The sequence below is a fragment of the Cryptomeria japonica genome, chromosome 6 (assembly GCF_030272615.1).
Source record: "Cryptomeria japonica chromosome 6, Sugi_1.0, whole genome shotgun sequence".
Classification (NCBI taxonomy): Eukaryota; Viridiplantae; Streptophyta; class Pinopsida; order Cupressales; family Cupressaceae; genus Cryptomeria; species Cryptomeria japonica.
In genome coordinates this window covers 62,007,494-62,024,235 of record NC_081410.1, presented here as the reverse complement: position 1 = coordinate 62,024,235, position 16,742 = coordinate 62,007,494, and positions in this window count along the sequence as shown.

Sequence of the window (16,742 nt, the reverse complement as noted above, 5' to 3'; positions counted from 1 at the left end):
TACTCAATTAAATAAGCAAATTGATTGCAAAGATAAAGAATAATTGTGAAAATTTATGCAATACCCTAGGAATTTAAAATTTAAAATTAGGGTTGTACTAAAATAACCTCTTAAATTAAATTTGAAATTACCTACTAGGAGATAGAAATTTAAAATTAAAATTAGGGCTGAAAATAACCTCTTAATTTTAAAATTTAAAATTAGGGCCTTGTAAAATATCCTTTTAAAATTTAAAATTAAAATGTGATGCTGAAATTTGAGAATAATCAATTTAGAGCTAAAAATTAGGGCTTTTCTAATTAACCACTAAATTTTTAAATTTGAACCTGTCCATCAGAAATTTAAAATTAGGGCCTTGTAAAAAGAACCTCTTAATTTTAAATTTAAAAATAGACCCAAGGCTAAAATTGAAATGATGAATCCAAAATTGGGAAATGCACAAGATTAATTTAAATTTTAAAATTAGGGTCTTTTTAATTAACCACTTAATTTAAAAATTTCAATTTAGAATTTTGATCCAAATTGCAATTTTGAATTGGAATTGAAATTAACAACCAAATTTGAAGAGGGATATTTAAAATTTAAACAACCCACAAGCTCAATTTTTTTTAAATTTTTTTGAAAATTAGGGTTTTTGCAATTAACCACTTAACTTTAAAATTTAAATTTGAAATTTAACTTGTAAGTGAATATTTGAATTTTTAAAATTGAAAAACACTCAGATCTGAAACAATTAATCCAAATTATACAATTGACAAGCTCAATTTTGAAATTAAAAATTACGGTTTTAATGAAATTAACCTCTAAATTTTTAAAATTTGCAAGGAAATCAAACTTGCAAATGAAAATTTGAATTTTAAATTGCATACACACTCAAATCTGAGAACAAAAATCAAAAGTAAGTATAGCACGTGCCAGGTTTGCCAAAATGTAAAGGGGAAAATTAGATTTGACAACTTGCAACATAGAAGGGAGAAATCACCAAATCAATTTTGCTTGGAGCCTTTACATTCAAAACAGGGAAGGGAATCCACTAGATTTAGTCACAAATCATATAAGGATTGAGTACTAAGTGGATTGATTAATCTTATGTGGGTTTGTCCTCTTTTTTGTAAGTTGAAATGTTGATTTAAGGTAAAGTGTAAAAAATTGAAGGTAGAACTAAGAAAACAGTGAGCTACAGATGCGAGATTTTCATGTGCACTTGGATTTGAGTAGTATAAGCCGAGTCAAATATGACCCTCAAAAAATATCCTAAATATTTGAGACCATGATGTAGCACCACGGTCCTCCGAATATTCCACATACCGAAAAGGGTTGATTCATCTCTGTGAATAAAGCTTATTCTGACAAGTATATCTCTGTACCTATTTCCTACATATAAAAAGAAAGGGAAATAGGTTTGGAATAAGGGCTTGACTTAGGGGAATAAGTAAACATAATTGAAATGATTGTAAGGAAAGATTCTCATTTTAAGGGAGATGCTGAATTATGATTGAAAATTGAATGATGATACCTCATGGAGTTTTGCTTGTCTCCACATGGATTTAGGATTTCATGAAATATGATGTAGATCTCCACTTCAAAATTGCAAAGGGGAGAAATTTTAGGATGCTACAAAACCCTAATTCCATGTGGAGACAAACAAAACTCTATACCAAGGTTTATTATTGGTGTTTTAATCATTATTCCACATCTCCCTCAAAAGGATAACATCTCCATTATTGCAATTCTATCATATTTCATTTATATTTCATGATTAATTCCAAAACTAGGTTTTGACCTAAGGCAAACCCTATTCCCAACCTATTTCCCTTCTCTAATGTGTACAAGAACAAGTAAAGAGCTGCGATATTTATAATCCGCTTTATTTACTGTGACTAACCAATCCCCCATTAATGTGTAAAAAGTGCGGAGGACTAGTGTGACCACCATTCCAGTCCTAAAAAATCAAGAGCTCCTCCTGGGAATAGATCTGAATACATTTACATTCCTCAAATCTAGTTTTGTGGCTTGACCTGATGATTGTAACTTGTTGTTTATTCTTTTTTACATCAATTCCAACATATTTACCCTCGAATTTCAATAATTCAATTTAAAAGAGGATTAAACTAATTTTACCCAAAAGAAAATCCAATAAGAATTCTCAAGATGATCTTTGTTGATTTGTGGCTAGATATATTGGACTTGCACTCCTCTTTTAATGTAATTGGTCCTGTTGGTCTCAATTTATGACTACTTTGTTTTCTCTTCACAAATTATGCCTCTGTTTACACAAGAAGAGACCAACAAGAATAGGAAATGAGACAACATTAACAAGGTTTACAAGGAAAAAACCTCCTACAATTCAGGCTTTACAAAGCTTAGGTGGGTGAACCTAATTGTGACTACTTTTTGACAACCTAGTAGATGGTTTATAGAAAACTAGTGCAAATTTCTGCAAAATCCTTCAATTTAGTGCAACCAAACATGAATGAAACATTTTCTTTGATTATATGGGACCACAAAGATGTCACAAACACTACAAATTTAAACCAATGCCTTATCCAGGCATCAGAGTCATAAAAAATCAGACTAAAATCTGACAATCTACATACCACTATTTTTGATCTATTAAATCTGTATATGCCTGACATACACAGACTTCCAATATATACTAGAATTAGTCATCAAATTCATGTGAATATACTAATATCAATGAAGATGAATTAAGTATATTTAATTTTCCTCCTTGAGAAAAAGACTTTAAACATTCCCATTAATTGCCTCGCAAATCATCTAATTAAACAATCCTTGATTATCTAATTAAAATGAAAACCAACATGCAAACATAAAGACAACACAGATCTGAGCTCGAAATATTTTGATTGTATATTATTATTCCTTCATCAAAGATTACAAAGATATAAGAATGATTCCAAATTCCAAAAACAATGTCTACATATATTTCGCCAGAGCTTTGCTACAAAATTTTGTGATCTCTTTCTAGGTAGTCTTGGTATCCTTTTATAGAACTTTGGATGCAACAAGATTCAGACTTCCCTAGAAGAATATTCCTATTTTGACAACTATTCCCTCCAAAAGTTACACTGATTACAAAACTACACTTGAGGAAGAAGCATAACTACTTTTGGAAAGTGTACTTCTATAACTGATTGGTCATCCAGATGGAAAACGACAAAAAGGGCAAGTTCCTGACATGTGGCACCTTTGTCTTAAGATATTTTGATCAACCACTTGTTAATTATGGTGGAGATACCAGTGTGATTTTTAAAGAAAATGTGCAACATCTTTTAGAGAACTAACCCCCCTATACTCACGGATTAGGCGCCAGGTTTCCTCAATCTTCAAGGTTCCAATTGTTGGCATATATACAGAGTATGATGACATGATAGTTTTGTATGTTGTCATTGATGTCAATATGCTGAAGTATGAACCGGTATATTGAAGCAAGAAATCTGGCAAGTGAACTAGTAGGATGGTACAAGTGAAGCGGTAAGATGAAGTGTGAACCGGTATGATGGTATGAACCGGTATATGCGAAAAGGTGAATTGGTATGTTGGGTTGTGAACCGGTATATGCAAAGCTTGTATTGGGGTTTCATTTGATATGACTATCAGTTGGTAGTCTCAGCTTCAGGGTTTCTGGTTGATGCATTCCAAGTCTGTGTGATTTGACCAATGACATCCTATGATGAGTTAGCATTGAAATAAAGATGAGATCATGTTGCCATGTCAGCCTTGTGCACGTGAAGAATCTTCTTGAGGATCTTGCATGAAGAAGATTGATTCTGTCCACCTCGAGAATGTGAAAAATCTCAGTAAATAGTTGAGAGCACATGATGGGTTATCAGCTTCCAGAAGTGGCAAAGAACGAACAATGCAAAATGTCTTGAGATTTGATCAAGATTGTTTTACTCTATGCAATGTGTTTGAACAATTAGGATTGGACCGACTGTATTGTTAACCTAGATGCTTAGGGTTTTAGGTTTTGGCTACCGACCTAATTGATGTCTATAAGGTCGATGATGATTCTCTTTTGAGATTGTTGGCAAATGTTATGTGTGTATCCAAGTGAAGAGATACTTGATTCTTGCCAGACCAGTGCAGTGAGTAGAGATCTGCAGAGTGTAATTGCAGATGTAAAGCAACTAAAGTGGATCTGCCTTGGCATTAAGTGTTGTTATCAGATCAGTGTATTACCTATTGACTTCTAACCATTTCAGTAGTTGGAAAATCCCTTTACCAGGTAGCTTTAACAAGATTTTTGTAAATCCTTTAACAGGGTGACTCAAAATCATTAAGTTCTTCAAATCCTCTTGTGAGGTAACCTTTAATAGGGTTTTAACCTTTAACTGGGTATTTAGCCATCCGTTAACTAGGTGATCCCTAGTAGGATCGGTTCCTAGTAGAACCTGTTGTAAAGTCTTTAACTAGACTAGGCTCCTAACAGAGTGAAATTCAGAAGAGTTCAAGAACAACTTGTGGGTATTCATCCCCACCGTGGTTTTTCCTAGTTGGGTTTCCACATGAAAAATCATTGTGTCATGTGTGATGTTTTTCATGTGATGTTTTAGTGTTTTCTGTTAAGCGGTAATGCAAGCTGATCCAACGGTCATTATATTTCTGATGTATTACTTGTTTAAGCATATGGGTGAAGTGGAAATGAGGTATTAGGTTTTAAGAATATGGGTGAAGTGGAAATGAGATATTAGGTTTTGTGAAGATCTAAGTGTTACCAGTTTATGACTTTTACAGTCAATGTGTTTTACCGGTATTGCCTTGATTTAGATTGGTGATGTTGTTTACCGGTTAATGCAGTCTTTGTTGTTTAAGTTGTTAAATAAGTTTTTGTCTATACTAATTCACCTCCCCTCTCAGTATATGTTAAGTATTTATTGTTTATCATTATTCATCAATTGGTATCAGAGCAGTCCTCTAGGTCCTCTGTGTTATAAGATTAACCGCTTGAGGAAAAGATCCTATTCTAATGATGAAGAGGGAAGTTTCTAAGTTTAATAGAGATAACTTTAAGATATGGAAGGACATAATGAAGATATACATTAAAATCATGGGGGCTCAACACTGGAACTATGTTGAGAATACTTATGTTGTCCCTACCGGTACTCTCACCGATGATCGAAGAAGAGAAATTTAGGAGAATGGGCAAGTCATGGAAGCTCTTACCAGCAGTCTATCTGATATTGAGTTTATAGATGTTCTGGATAAAGAAAATCCCAAAGATGTATGGGATACTCTGGAGTCTATCTATGGCGGTGATGAGAATCTGAAGCAAGCTAAGGAAGAAAGCCTTGGGGGAAAGTTTAAAGACATATGGATGGTTGAAGGAGAAACTATTCAATAGTATGGGATAAGAATTAAAACTGTTGTTGGAGACATCAAGAGTGCAAGAGGTACAATGGATGATTCTACCATTGTTAGCAAAGTTTTGAGAACCTTATTACCGGTCTATGTAATAAGGGTTGTTGATATTTAGGAGCTGAGATATATTGACAAGACAAAGATATCCCTTGATTCTATCATTGCTAAGTTGACCACATATGAGCTAAATAGTTATGATGTTAGTGTTCAGAAGACTAATTAAGCCTTTAGAGCATCTACTGCACTATCTAGAGAGGGATAAGAAGCTAGTACCAGCTATGAACACATTGTTGTCAAATGTCCTAATAGTGATAATAAGGACAAACCGGAGAACTTCAAAAAGTTCAGAGGAGGAAATAGGAGAAACTGTCTTGTTGCAGTTGATGAAGGTGTCACTAATGATGAATCAGAGGATGAAGAAAGAAAAGACATAGTATTTGTAGCTGTTAAGGAAGATGTGTCAGACAAGAAGGCTCTTGTCTCCTACTTTGATAATTCTAATGAGTGGATTATTGATAGTGGTTGCTCTCACCACATGACTGGTGATCGGAGAAAGTTTCTGTCTCTAGAAGAGTATGATGGAGGTGTAGTCCGATTTGGTAATGATGCACCTTGTATGGTAAAAGGCAAAGGGTCCATCTCTCTAAATGGAAAAAGCAATGCTGATAATGTGTATTGGGTAGAAGGTCTCAGGCATAACCTTTTGAGTGTTGCCTAGCTGAATGATAAAGGACTCACTCTGGAATTCAAAAATGGAGTATGCAAAATAAAAGGAAAGAGTGGTGAACTAATGACCACTAGTATGCAGACCAAAGGTAACTTATTTCAGTTGAATACAAATATCAGTCAATGTCTAATGGCTAAGTTTGATGACAGTTGGATATGGTATAGGAGACTCTCCCATTTAAATTTTGATAATATTGTGAAGGCCAGTAAGATCAAGGCAGTTAGAGGATTGCCTGTGCTAAACAAACTAGAGAATCCTTTGTGCAGAGAATGTCAACTAGGGAAAATGTCTTCCTCAACCTTCAAAGGTAAATATTTCACAACAGATAATTTACTTGATCTTATGCATACTGATCTGTGTGGTCCTATGAAAACTAGGAGTGTTCAGGGAGATAGGTACTTTATGATTCTTACTGATGAATGTTCAAGAATGATGTGGGTCACATTCTTGAAAGACAAGTCTAAATCCTTTGGAAAGTTTAAAGCCTTTAGAGCACTAGTTGAAAAGGAAAGCGGTAAGAGGATTAAATGCCTTAGAACTGACCAAGGAGGAGAGTTCACTTGTAGAGAATTCAATAATTACTGTGAAGAGAATGGCATCAAGAGGTGACTGTCTACCCCCTGTACTCCACAAAAGAATGGCCTAGTAGAGAGGAACAATCAGACTATAGTTGAAGCAGCCAGAACGATGCTGATTCAAGGGAAGGTTTCTCACACTTTTTGGAGAGAAGCGGTGAGCACTGCAGTCTACACTATGAACCGGGTACTCATCAAGAAAGGTAAGGATAAAACTCCTTATGAGTATTGGACAGGTAAGACTCCTATAGTAAGCTACTTTAGAGTGTTTGGTAGCAAGTGTTATATCAAGAGAAGTGAATACCATAGAAATTTTGATGCAAAATGTGATGAGGGAATATTCTTAGCATATTCCACCAAGAACAAAGCTCTCAAGTGTTTTAACAATAGGGCTCAAAGAATTGTTCAAAGTATCAATGTTAGAGTTGATGAAATCTCTAAGAAACCTGAGGAAACTAGTAGTGAGCGAGCGATAGATGAACCGGTTGTAACCTTCTGGGAACCGGTTGCAAAATGACCAAGTACAAGTAACAGTGCTCCTACACCAGTAGATGTTGATGTAGATGAAGATGAAGATGAGGATCAAGATGAAAAGCAAGAGGAATCAACCAAGATCATTCCTAGGTATGTAAAGCTACATCATGATCCAAAGCGGATCATAGGAGATAAGGATGTAGGAATTCTTACAAGAAGAAATGCTAGAGAAAATTCTTTCATGATTTCTAAATTTGAGCCCAAAACATTTAAAGAGGCACACAAAGATGAAGACTGGATTAAGGCTATGGAAGAGGAACTTGACCAGATAGAAAAGAATGGTACATGGTCTTTGGTACCTAGACCTGAGCACAAAAATGTTATTAGCACCAAATTGGTTTTTAGAAACAAGCTGAATGAAGATGGCACAGTGGTAAGAAACAAAGGAAGACTGGTATGTAAGGGATATGCTCAAGAAGAAGGAGAAGACTATGGAGAAACCTTTACTCTAGTAGCTAAATTGGAAGGAGTTTGAATGCTTCTTGCATTTATAGCCTTCAAGGGATTCAAAGTGTTATCACTATTTTAAAAATGGATGTTTTCAATCCATAAATGGCTAAGTTTTTGAAAATTTTGTGTCTAGTATGCCCATGTTCTTTCAAATTGTTTTAAATCCTAAGGGGTTCAGGGTTTAGGTTTTAAGTCACTTCAATATCTGAGAAAAACCCTTTTGGTTTCTATTTTGGCATTACTTTATTCACTTAAGTGATGGGTCCATTTATCATAAAGGTGTTCCCCCCTTGTCATTTACCTAGGCGGTCCCTTTTAAATATTTTTGTTCGCTTTTAATATTCCTTTTCTAATGTTCATCGGGCCTTATAAGCATCATGCAACTTTCTATTGATTTGATAGCCCATGTTGATTCATGACCAAAAACTGCTCGAAAGTTATCTTCTGCAAAGTGGCATAAGGCAAAAGTGGACCCGACATATAGGCATGTCACGAAGCTAAACATCGATCAAGTTTCATCTGATCGGATGGACGACATGGTTTTGTGAGATCAAGCTGAACGTGTTTTAACCTTCACAAAATGGTGAAAGGTTTTGGTGGGTCCCCGAAACAAGTGATCTTCTTTGGTTAAAGAATGATCAGGTTGGAAAGAGATCAACGACTTGCATTGATTTGGAGTCAGGAGATGCACGAGTTCTACCTCAAGCGAAATAATGAAAAGGTGGCAGGTCTCGCTAAAGGTGGTAGTGAAGATTAGTGGTCCAGATGGTGATGACAGAGTAGTGACAAGGCACTCAATTGGTGGTCTGCAATGGGCCCGAGCAAGGTTGTCGTAGAAGGAGTAAGTAACGAGCAAGTTTTTGAGATCTAACAGCTCGCGTGAATTCGCAAAGATAAGATGCTAGCAGGTTAACCTTCACGAAGTGGTGAAAAGGCTAGTGGGCCCAAAGGACAGACATGGTGATGCAGGAGCACCCTTCAAAGGGCTCCCACCATTTTCTTTTGATTGTGTTCTTTCTTCTTTATGAAGCCATTGTAAATAAAATAAGAAGCATGTGCTCATTGGTTCTAGTTTAGGTCCTACTTGAGCTCTTAGGGTCGTAAGTCAAGATTGAGATTTTCTTGAAAATAGAGGGTATGTGTGCCTTTGTGGTGTTTAGAGGTCCTTCATAGCATGATGGTGTCCTTAGGTTAGCCCAATGTGGGCCTAGGAGTCAAGAAAAGCAACATTGAGAAAGTTGCTCAAAAGTTGCAAAAGTTGCATGACAAGTTTTAAAAGTTATCAAGCAACTTTTCCACCTAGAGGTCAAAATCTTTAGGTTAGCGTGGAAAACCCTAATATGGGCACATAGACCAAGGAGAGGGTAGTATAAGTAGTTTCAAACCCTAAGAGAATGGGTTGGATGTTAGACATTTTACGGCTCAAGCAAAGTGACTTGACTGTGACTGCAATCTTGTTGCCAGTCGGCACTAATGGAGTAAAGAAAGATCATTAATGGATTGATTTGCAAGCAAAAATGTGTGGAGTGTCTTCTATGGTGTAAATAATTTCATTTTGAGCATATAGGTTAGGTTTTTGTTTGGCAAGTGTGGTGTGTTTGTAAATCTTTTGTAAATTTCTTCTCATTGTCCAGTTTTGGACTAGTTTGCATAAATGGGTTCATAACTCCATTCCCCATTGTGGAATCACCATGAAACCATGGGGAATGAGAGTGTAGACCTTTTACTATAACTCAATGCAATAAAGGCCCATTAAAATGCAAAGAGGACATCTAGAGACCCACTCCTAGGTGAGACTGGACAGTGTCGGACTAGGAAGGGTTAAGTTGCAGAGGTCTTGCAGAGCAAGGAAGGTCAGAGGAGGAGGCTGATAACTCAATGATGAACCACTGGTACCAAACCGGTACTGAGAGTTGGGGCGGTGAATTAGTACAGACACAAATACAATCCAAAACTAGTTTGATAGCAAACACTCACAATGACTGATAAACAGAGATACCGGTAAAACAGAGTGCAACCGGTAGCATCCAGTATAGCTCAATCAGTCATGAACCGGTCACTCACTAAGATTTTCTCTTAGCTCAATACCACATTATCATAATATTCACATGCATGAACTTGTAGACTTTACCATCAAATCTTCACAACAGCGAGTTCAATATGTTTTATAGACAGGCATAAAACATAGAAACTTTCATGTGCATAATAGATAAAACAAAGCATCACAAGACAAAAGCATTTCACATGACACACATATTTTTCATGTCAAAACCCAACTGGGAAAAACCATGGTGGGGATGAATACCCACAAGCTACTTTTTGAACTCTTTAGAAATCCACTTTGTTAGGAGCCTTGTCCGGTTAACAACATTACAATAGGTTCTAGTAGGAACTGATCTTTTAGGGATCACCCGGTTAAGGGATACCCGGTAGGGTCACCTTGTTAGAGGATTTTAAGAACTCAATAGCTGAAAGGATCTCCTAAGCTTTTCTAGCTTCTCAGAACTCATTAGCTTTGAGTTACTCGGTTAAGGGATTTACAGCAAGCTGGTTAAGACCACCTGATTTAAGGGATTTTGAATCAAGCCAGTTAAGGCTACCCTGTTAGGGGATTTTACAACTATTGAAGTGGTTAGAGATGAATAGGTATTACAATGATCTGTTAACAACACTTAATACTAATACAAATCTATTTAGGCTCCTCTTTTCCTTGTGTACATACACTTTGCAGATATCTCTTCTCTCCTATGGTCTGGCAAGAATCTTGTATCACTTTCGTTGGATACACACTCACAAATTTTGCCAGCAACTTCAGACAGAAACCTAACATCGATCTTATAGGGAACATACAGGTTGGTAGCAAAAACCTTAAACTCTAAACCTATTAGGTTGAGCAATTCAAATGGTTTGATCCTGACCATTGAAACATACTGCATTAAATGCACCAATCTTGAGTCAATCTCAAGACATTCTCCATCATCCATTATCCACCGTTTTCATGGCAGTTGATAACCCATCATGTGTTATCACCATTTGATAGACTTTGCACATTCCCGAGGTAGATAGGAATAGTCTTCTTTATGCAAGATCCTTCATGCGCACAAAGGTTACATGGTAACACAATTTGTCCTCCATCATACTGCTAACTCATCACACAAAGATCACCGATTGAGTCACATAGACTTGAGATACTCCAACTGGAAACCCTGAAGTGGAAGCTGCCTTACCAATCTGTAGTCATACAATGCTTCCATGTGCTGGTTCCCATAACTACATGCCGGTTCACTTTGAACAAATGTGCCACTTCACTTTGGCATATACCAGTTCACACATATGCCGGTACCTCTTTCTTCACTTATCTTATGTGTTGGTTCTCACTATGTCTCATATTGACATCAATGACAACATACAATATCATTATGTCTTCATGCCAGTTTACATAAGGCTCATGCCGATACACATAATGCTCATGTTGGTTCACATTATGCCAACAATCTCCCCCTTTGGCATTGATGGCAATATATTGAAGATATCTTCTCTACTTCACATCTTCTCCCCATTTGCTACAGATATCTTTTCACTTCACTTCTTCTCCCCCTTTGACAATAATGCCAAAGTGGAGGTACAATCATCACTGTTTGCTCATGCTACTCCCCCTGAGGAGTAGCATCCTTAAACACACCAATCAATCAAAGATTTGTCTATCTAGTACTTGACTGATGTAGAACAACCACTTTTAGTTCACCTCCTAAAGGGGCAATACCCCTAATTCACCTCTAAAATGCACAAATGTTGTCTTTGGAAGAGGCTTGGTGAATATGTCTGCTAACTGCTCCTTACTGGACACATGTTCTAGTGCAATCTCTTTATTCTGAACCTTTTCCCTCAAGAAATGATACTTAGGCTCAAAATGCTTGGTTCTAGAATGTAAAACCAGATTCTTTGATATATTGATAGCACTTGTGTTATCACAGAATATACTTACTAGTTCAGATACAGGGATCTTGAAGCCTTCCAATACATGCTTCATCCAGATTGTCTAAGTGTAGTTCATGAAAGCTGCACCATACTTCGCTTCCATTGTAGACTGAGAGATGCAACTCTGCCTTTTACTCATCCATGAGACTAGCCTACCATCGAGAAAGAATGCACCACCAGTTGTGCTCTTCTGGTCATCCACATTACCGGCCCAATCAGCATGTGTGAATACTTTCAGATTGAAATTATTGCTGTATGGGTACCACAATCCATAGTCAATTGTTCCCTTCAAATACCTAAGAATCTGCTTGACTGCACTCAAGTGAGAGTCTCTTGGACTCTTCTGGAACCTTGCAGTGATGCCAACTGCATGTCCAATATCCAGTCTGCTATGCACTACATAATGCAACTTACCAGTCATTGATCGATATTCCTTCTCATCAACCAGTGCGAAATCATCTTCCTTTGTCAATTTGCAATCGGTCACCATCGGTGTACCAACCAGTTTGCTATCTTCCATGCCAAAAGTCTTCAACACCTCTTTGACATATTTGGACTAAGTGATGAAGATTCCATCTTTCATCTGCTGGATCTATTGTCCAATGAAGAACTTAATCTCCCCTATGAGTGACATTTCAAACTCTTTCTTCATCTCATCAGCAAACTCATGACTCATCTTGTCATCTCCACCAAAGATGATGTCATCAACAAAAACTTCATAGATCAGGATCTGATCTTCTTCAGACTTCAAGTAGATATTGCTATCTTCACTTGTTCTCTCAAATCCAATCTTCATGAGATGGGAATTTAGGCACTCATACCATGCCTTAGGTGCTTGCTTTAGACCATATAATGCTTTGTGTATCCTACATACCATGTCACTATCTTCAAATAGGGTAAACCCATCTAGTTGCTCAATATATACCTCCTCTTCAAGTACACCATATAGGAATGTAGATTTTACATCCATTTGATATACCTTGAATCTCTTAAAAGCTGCATATGCAAGAAGCATACAAACTCCTTCCAATCTGGCTACAGGAGCAAAGGTTTCCCCATAGTCTTCACCTTCTTCTTGAGCATATCCTTTGCATACCAGTCTGGCTTTATTCCTAATCACCATGCCATCCTCATTCAACTTATTTCTGAACACCCATTTGGTGCCAATGACACTTTTATGCTCTGGTCTGGGTACCAAGGACCATGTACCATTTTTCTCTATCTGGTCAAGTTCTTCTTCCATTGCCTTGATCTAGTCTTCATCATTATGAGCCTCTTTGAATGATTTAGGCTAAAATTCAAAGGTCATACATAAGTTTTCTTTGATCTTTCTTCTGGTAAGGATTCCTGCATCCTTATCACCTATGATCTGCTTGGGATCATGATTCAGCTTGACATACTGAGGAATGGTCTTAATTGGTTCTTCTTGCTTTTCTTCTTCATCCTTATCTTCATTAGTATCAACATTCACCAGTTCAAGAACATAGTTACTGGTGCTCGGTTGACTGACAACTGGTTCCCAGAAGGTTGCAACTGGTTCATTTACAATGTGTTCACTATCAATTTTCTCAGTCTTCTTAGAGGATTCATCAACTCTTACATTGATGCTTTCCATAATTCTCTGAGTCCTATTGTTGTAGCACTTGAAAGCTTTACTCTTGGTGGAATATCCTAGAAATATTCCTTCATCACATTTAGCCTCAAATTTGCCCTGATGTTCACTCCTCTTGATGTAACATTTGCTACCAAAGACCTTAAAATAGTTTACCATAGGGGTCTTACCGGTCCAATACTCATAAGGAGTTTTGTCCTTGCCCTTTTTGATGAGTACCCGGTTCATAGTGCAAACTGCAGTGCTCACCACTTCTCTCTAAAAGGTGTGAGAAACCTTTCCTTGGATCAACATAGTTCTAGATGCTTCAACCATAGTCCGGTTATTCCTCTCTACTAGGCCATTCTGCTGTGGAGTCCAGGGGGTAGACAACTATCTCTTGATGCCAAATTCTTCACAGTACTTGTTGAATTCACTGGAAGTGAATTCCCCTCCTTGATCAGTTTTGAGACACTTGATCCATTTACTGCTTTCCTTTTCCACTAATTCTCTGAAAGCTTTGAATTTCCCAAAAGCTTTAGACTTGTCCTTCAAGAATGTGACCCACATCATTCTTGAGCAGTCATCAGTGAGAATGATGAAGTATCTATCACCCTGCACACTTCTAGTTTTCATAGGACCACATAAATCAGTATGCACAAGATCAAGCAAGCTATCAGTAGTGAAAGATTTACCTTTAAAAGTTGAGGAAGACATTTTCCACAATTGACATTCTCTACACAAGGTATTATCTAGTTTTCTCAGTACCGACAACCCTCAAACTGCCTTGATCTTACTAGCCTTCATAATGTTGTTAAAGTTCACATGGCAGAATCTCCTATGCCATATCCAGCTATCATCAAGCTTAGCCATAAGACATGTACTTATATTAGCATTTAGATGAAATAGGTTACCTTTAGTTTGCATGCTGGTGGCTACCAATTTATCATCTTTACCTTTGATTCTACAAACTCCATTCTTGAATTGCAGAATGAGTCCATTGTCATTTAACTAGGCAACACTTAAAAGGTTGTGTCTGAGACCATCAACCCAATACACATTGTTAGCACTACTCTTTCCATTCAAGGAGATGGACCCTCTGCCTTTGACCATGCATGGTGCATCATTGCCAAAGTGAACCACACCACCATCATACTCTTCTAATGATAGAAATTTGCTCCGATCACCAGTAATATGGTGAGAGCAGCCACTGTCAATGATCCACTCATTGGAATCACCAAACCGGGAGACAAGAGCCTTCTTGTCTGTCACATCTTCCTTTACAGCAACAAACACAATGTCTTCATTTTCTTCATCTTCTGATTCCTCATCTGTGACACCTTCATCCACTGCCACAAAACAATTTCTCTGGTTTCCTCCTTTGAATTTCTTGAACCTTTCCAGTTTGTCCTTGTTGTCACTATTAGGACAGTTCATAGCAATATGTCCTATCCAGTTGCAGGATAAACATTTCAAAGGTAGCTTACCTTTGTATTTACCATTTCCTTTTGGGAATCTCCTAGCTAGAAGAGCTTCAAATTCCATCAGAAACTCTTCATCCTTCATTTCTCTATTCTAACTAGGTTCCCCACTAGTGCTAGCCTCTTTTCCTTTTCTGGATGGTGTAGAAGAAGCTTTAAAAGCTTATTCTGACTTTTGAACACTACCATCAAAGCTATTTAGCTCATAGGCTATCAACCTAGCTATGATGGAGTCCAAGGATGCCTTAGACTTGTCTATTGATCTCAGCTCCTGAATAGCAACAACCCTAATTGCATAGACCGACAATAGGGATCTCAGGACTTTACTTACCATAGTGGAATCTTCTATTTTGCCACCTGGACTCTTTATTTCTCCAACAACTATTTTGATTCTTATTCCATGCTGTTGAATGGTCTCTCCTTCAACCATCCTCATGTCTTCAAACTTTCCTCTCAAGCTCTCTTCCTTGGCCTATTTTACATGCTCATCACCACCATAGATATTTTCAAGAGCATCCCATACTTCTTTGGGATTTTCCTTGTCCTGAACATCAATAAACGCAATGTTAGATAGACTGCTGATGAGGGCTTCCATGACTTGCCCATTTTCTTGTATCTCTCTCTTTTGGTCATCGGTGAGAGTACCGGTAGGAACAACATATATATTTTCAACATAACTCCAGTGTTGAACACCCATACTTTTGATGAATAGCTTCATCCTATCTTTCCATATACCAAAGTTTTCCCCATTGAACTTTGGACCTTCCCTCTTCATCATTTGGCTAGGATCTTTTCCTCAAGCAGTTAAGCTTACAACATAGAGGACCTGGAGTGCTCTGATACCAATTGATAACTCAATGATGAACCACTAGTACCAAATCGGTACTGAGAGGGGGGGGGTGAACTAGTACAGACACAAATACAATCCAAAACCGGTTTGACAACAAACACTCACAATGACTGATAAACAGAGATACCGGTAAAACATAGTGCAACCGATAGCATCCAGTATAGCTCAATCAGTCATGAACCAGTCACTCACTAAGCTTTTCTCTTAGCTCAATACCACATTATCATAATATTCACATGCATGAACTTGTAGACTTTACCATCAAATCTTCACAACAGTGAGTTCAATATGTTTTATAGACAGGCATAAAAGATAGAAACTTTCATGTGCATAATAGATAAAACAAAGCATCACAAGACAAAAGCATTTCACATGACACACATATTTTTAACGTGGAAACCCAATTGGGAAAAACCACGGTGGGGATGAATACCCACAAGCTTCTTTTGAACTCTTTAGAAGTCCGCTTTGTTAGGAGCCTTGTCTAGTTAAGAACATTACAATAGGTTCTGGTAGGAACCGATCCTGTTAGGGATCACCTAGTTAAAGGTTAAACCCGCTAGGGTCACCTTGTTAGAGGATTTTAAGAACTCAATAGCTGAAAGGATCTCCTACGCTTTTCTAGCTTCTTAGAACTCATTAGCTTCGAGTTACCCAGTTAAGGGATTTACAGCAAGCCGGTTAAGACCACCCAATTTAAGGGATTTTGAATGAAGCCAGTTAAGGCTACCTTGTTAGGGGATTTTACAACTATTGAAGTGGTTAGAGATCAATAGGTATTGCAATGAACTGATAACAACACTTAAAACTAATGAAGATCCATTTAGGCTCCTCTTTTCCTTCTGCACATACACTTTGTAGGTATCTCTTCTCTCCTATGGTCTGGCAAGAATCTTGTATCACTTTCATTGGATACACACTCACAACTTTTTCTAGCAACCTTAGACAGAAACCTAACATAGATCTTATAGGGAACATACAGGTCAGTAGCAAAAACCTTAAACCCTAAACCTGTTAGGTTGAGCAATTCAAACGGTTCGATCCTGACTGTTGAAACATACTACATTAAATGCACCAGTCTTGAGTTGATCTCAAGACATTCTCCATCATCCATTATCCACCATTTTCATGGCGGCTAATAACCCATCACGCATTATCACCATTTGACCGACTT